The sequence below is a fragment of the Balaenoptera borealis genome, assembly GCF_965194805.1.
Source record: "Balaenoptera borealis genome assembly, chromosome: 12".
In the NCBI taxonomy this organism is placed as follows: Eukaryota; Metazoa; Chordata; class Mammalia; order Artiodactyla; family Balaenopteridae; genus Balaenoptera; species Balaenoptera borealis.
The window spans coordinates 80,028,799-80,034,798 of NC_138869.1; positions in this window are offsets into that span (position 1 = coordinate 80,028,799).

Consider the following 6,000-nt stretch of genomic DNA (forward strand, 5'->3'; position numbering starts at 1 on the left):
AGCATAACTGAGGCAGAAGAACGGAGAAGTGACCTGGAAGACAGAATGGTGGAATTCACCGCTGCAGAACAGAATAAAGAAAAAAGAATGAAAAGAAATGAAGACAGCCTAAGAGACCTCTGGGACAACATTAAACACAACAACATTCATATTATAGGGGTCCCAGAAGGACAAGAGAGAAAGGACCCAAAAAAATATTTGAAGAGATTACAGTCGAAAATGTTCCTAACATGGGAAAGGAAATAGCCACCCAAGTCCAGGAAGCACAGAGAGTCCCATACAGGCTAAACCCAAGGAGAAACACGGCAAGACACATAGCAATCAAATTGGCAAAAATTAAAGACAAAGAACAATTATTGAAAGCAGCAAGGGAAAAATGACAAATAGCATACAAGGGAACTCCCATAAGGTTAACAGCTGATTTCTCAGCAGAAACTCTACAAGCCAGAAGGGAGTGGCATGACATATTTAAAGTGATGAAAGGGAAGAACCTACAACCAAGATTACTCTACCCAGCAAGGATCTCATTCAGATTCGACGGAGAAATCAAAAGGTTTACCGACAAGGGACTGCTAAGAGAATTCAGCCCCACCAAACCAGCTCTACAACAAATGCTAAAGGAACTTCTCTAAGTGGGAAACACAAGAGAAGAAAGGAACCTACAAAAACAAACCCAAAACAAATAAGAAAATGGTAATAGGAACATATATATTGATAATTACCTTAAACGTGAATGGATTAAATGCTCCAACCAAAAGACGCAGGATCTCTGAATGGATACAAAAACAAGACCCGTGTATATGCTGTCTACAAGAGACCCACTTCAGACCTAGGGACACATACAGACTGAAAGTGAGGGGATGGAAAAAGAGATTCCATGCAAATGGAAATCAAAAGAAAGCTGGAGTAGCAATACTCGTATCAGATAAAATAGACTTTAAAATAAAGAATGTTACAAGAGCAAGGAAGGACACTACATGATGATCAAGGGATCAATCCAAGAAGAAGATGTAACAATTATAAATATATATGCACCCAACATAGGAGCACCTCAATATATAAGGCAACTGCTAACAGCTATAAAAGAGGAAATCGACAGTAACACAATAATAGTGGGGGACTTTAACACCTCACTTACACCAATGGACAGATCATACAAACAGAAAATTAATAAGGAAACACAAGCTTTAAATGACACAATAGACCAGATAGATTTAATTGATATTTATTGATACATTCCATGAAAAGCAGCAGATTACACTTTCTTCTCCAGTGCGCATGGAACATTCTCCAGGATAGATCACATCTTGGGTCACAAATCAAGCCTCAGTAAATTTAAGAAAACTGAAATCATCAAGCATCTTTTCCGACCACAATGCTATGAGATTAGAAATCAATTACAGGGAAAAAAAACGTAAAAAACACAATCACATGGAGGCTCAACAATACATTACTAAATAACCAAGAGATCACTGAAGAAATCAAAGAGAAAATCAAAAACTACGTAGAGACAAATGACAATGAAACCACGATGATCCAAAACCTATGGGATGCAGCAAAAGCAGTACTAAGAGGGAAGTTTATAACAATACAATCCTACCTCAAGAAACAAGAAAAATCTCAAATAATCTGATGTTACACCTAAAGGAACTAGAGAAAGAAGAACAAACAAAACCAAAAGTTAGGGAAGGAAAGAAATCATAAAGATCAGAGCAGAAATAAATGAAATAGAAACAAAGACAACAATAGCAAAGATCAATAAAACTAAAAGCTGGTTCTTTGAGAAGATAAACAAAATTTATAAACCACTAGCCAAACTCATCAAGAAAAAGAGGGAGAGGACTCAAATCAATAAAATTAGAAATGAAAAAGGAGAAGTTACAACAGACACCACAGAAATACAAAGCATCCTAAGAGACTACTACAAGCAACTCTATGCCAATAAAATGGACAACCTGGAAGAAACGAACAAATTATTAGAAAGGTATACCCTTCCAAGACTGAACCAGGAAGAAACAGAAAATATGAACAGACGAATCACAAGTAATGAAATTGAAACTGTGGTTAAAAATCTTCCAAGAAACAAAAGTCCAGGACCAGAGGGCTTCACAGGTGAATTCTATCAAACATTTAGAGAAGAGCTAACACCCATCCTTCTCAAACTCTTCCAAAAAATTGCAGAGGAAGGAACACTCCCAAACTCATTCTATGAGGCCACCATCACCCTGATACCAAAACCAGACAAAGATACTACAAAAAAAGAAAATTACAGACCAATATCAGTCATGAATATGGATGTAAAAATCCTCAACAAAATACTAGCAAACAGAATCCAACAACACATTAAAAGGATCATACACCATGATCAAGTGGGATTTAACCCAGGGATGCAAGGATTCTTCAATATGCGCAAAACAATCAATGTGATTCACCATATTAACAAGTTGAAGAATAAAAACCATATGATCATCTCAATAGATGCAGAAAAAGCTTTTGACAAAATTCAACACCCATTTATGATAAAAACTCTCCAGAAAGTGGGCATAGAGGGAACCTACCTCAACATAATAAAGGCCATATAGGACAAACCCACAGCAAACATCATTCTCAATGGTGAAAAACGGAAGGCATTTCCTCTACGATCAGGAACAAGACAAGGATGTCCACTCTCACCACTATTATTCAACATAGTTCTGGAAGTCCTAGCCACGGCAATCAGAGAAGAAAAGGAAATAAAAGGAATACAAACTGGAAAAGAACAAGTAAAACTGTCACTGTTTGCAGATGACATGATCCTATGCATAGAGAATCCTAAAGATGCCACCAGAAAACTACTAGAGCTAATCCGCGAATTTGGTAAAGTTGCAGGATAGAAAATTAATGCACAGAAATCTCTTGCATTCCTATACACTAATGATGAAAAATCTGAAAGAGAAATTAAGGAAACACTCCCATTTACCATTGCAACAAAAAGAATAAAATACCTAGGAATAAACCTACCTAGGGAGACAAAAGACCTGTATGCAGAAAACTATAAGACACTGATGAAAGAAATTAAAGATGATACAAACAGATGGAGAGATATACCATGTTCTTGGATTGGAAGAATCGACATTGTGAAAATGACTATACTACCCAAAGCAATCTACAGATTCAATGCAGTCCCTATCAAACTACCAATGGCATTTTTAACAGAACTGGAACAAAAATCCTAAAATTTGTATGGACACAAAAGACCTCGAATAGCCAAACCAGTCTTGAAGGAAAAAAACGGAGCTGGAGGAATCAGACTCCCTGACTTCGGACGATACTACAAAGCTACAGTAATCAAGACAATATGGTACTGGCACAAAAACAGAAATAGAGATCAATGGAGCAGGATAGAAACCTCAGAGATAAACCCACACACCTATGGTCAATTAATCTATGACAAAGGAGGCAAGGATATACAATGGAGAAAGGACAGTCTTTTCAGTAAGTGGTGCTGGGAAAACTGGACAGCTACATGTAAAAGAATGAAATTAGAATACTCCATAACACCATACACAAAAATACACTCAAAATGGATTAGAGACCTAAATGTAAGACTGGACACTATAAAACTCTTAGAGGAAAACATAGGAAGAACACTGTTTGACATAAATCACAGCGAGATCTTTTTTGATCCACCTCCTAGAGTAATGGAAATAAAAACAAAAATAAACAAATGGGACCTAATGAAACTTAAAAGCTTCTGCACAGCAAAGGAAAATATAAACAAGACAAAAAGACAACCCTCAAAATGGGAGAAAATATTTGCAAACAAATCAACAGACAAAGGATTAATCTCCAAAGTATATAAACAGCTCATGCAGCTCAATATTAAAAAAACAAACAACCCATTCCAAAAATGGGCAGAAGACCTTAATAGACATTTCTCCAAAGAAGACATACAGATGGCCAAGAAGCATATGAAAAGCTGCTCAACATCACTAACTATTAGAGAATGCAAATCAAAACTACAATGAGGTATCACCTCACACCAGTTAGAATGGGCAGCATCAGAAAATCTACAAACAAACGCTGGAGCGGGTGTGGAGAAAAGGGAACCCTCTTGCACTGTTGGTGGGAATGTAAACTGATACGGCCACTATGGAGAACAGTATGGAGGTTCCTTAAAAGACTAAAAATAGAATTACCATATGACCCAGCAATCCCACTACTGGGCATATACCCAGAGAAAACCATAATTCAAAAAAACACATGCACCCCAATGTTCATTGCAGCACTATTTACAATAGCCAGGTCATGGAAGCAACCTAAGTGCCCATCAACAGACGACTGGATAAAGAAGAAGTGGTACATATATACAATGGAATATTACTCAGCCATAAAAAGGAACAAAATTGGCTCATTTGTAGAGACGTGGATGAATCTAGTGACTGTCGTACAGAGTGAAGTATGTTAGAAAGAGAAAAACAAATATCGCATATTAACGCATATATGTGGAACCTAGAAAAATGGTACAGATGAACCGGTTTGCAGGGCAGAAATTGAGACACAGATGTAGAGAGCAAACGTATGGACACCAAGGGGGGAAAGACGTGGTGGGTGGGGGTGGTGGTGTGATGAATTGGGAGATTGGGATTGACATGTATACACTAATATGTATAAGATGGATAACTAATAAAACAACAAAAAAAGAAAATCACAAGCCATACACTGAGAGAAAATATACACAGAACACATGTCTGATAACAAAACGTGTATCCGGAATATATAAGAACTCTTACAACTCAAAAATAAGGTGACAATACCTTTAAAAATGGGCAAAGGAGTTGATCATATACTTTACCAAGGAAGACAGATGATGGCAGAAACACACATGAAGAATATTCAACATCATTAAAAACTACAAATTAAAACCACAATAAGATACCACTACAGACCACAAGAATGGCTAAAATGAAAAAGCCTGACAATATGCAGTGCTGATGAGGATGCACAACAGTTTATATGTTGTTGGTGGGAATGCAGAATGATGGTATTTTGGAAAATAATTTGCCAGTTTCTTATAAGGTTAACATACATTTACTATATGACCCAGCAATCCTACTCCTAGTATTTACCCAAGAGAAATGAAAACTTACGTCAACACAAAAACATGTACGTGAATGTTTACACAGTTATATGGATAATCACCCCAAACTGGAAATAACCTGAAAGTCCATTATCTAGCGAATAAATGTATGTCTATACAGTGAAAAACTATTCAATCATAAAAATAAACTATTGATACAGACAACATGGATGAATTTGAAGATATTATGCTAAGTGATGGAGGTAGACACAAGAGGCTACAAACTGTATGGTTCCATTTATATGTATTTGGGAAAAGGCAAAATGATAGGGACAGTGGTTACCAGGGACAGAGGTTGCCAGGGACTGTGGTTGCCAGGAACTGAGCCCATGATGGAGGGAGGGGATAATCTGCAAAGAAGCATTAGGAAACTATTTGGATAATACAAATGTTTTATATTTTATCTGTGGTGGTATACCTTTACAACTGTATATATTTGTACATTTGTGGTGATGTGCATTTATATTGTATACAAACGCACACTGTATACTGTATACAAATATGCAGTTGTGTGCATTTGGCAAAACATCAGACTACACAATTTAAAAACTGAGTTTTACTCTATGTAAATTATGCCTCAGTAAACCTAATTTTAAAAAAATCTAATTTAAGATTTTTTAACCTTTAACTTAGTAGAACCAAGAAAGTATTTTAAATTTGTATTTTATTTAATTACTAATAACTCTAGTTTGTTATATGCCTGCTGTGGTGCGACCTTTATCTATATTGGGTCATTTAATCTTCATAATAAAGTTAGGTATAATTCCATTTTTATAGATGAGAAAACTAACTTAGAAAAGTTCATTGTCCATGTCATCCTGCGATGAGAACCAGGGACTTTCTATGTTTTTTTTTTTGCATCTCAAGTATTTATTCAATGC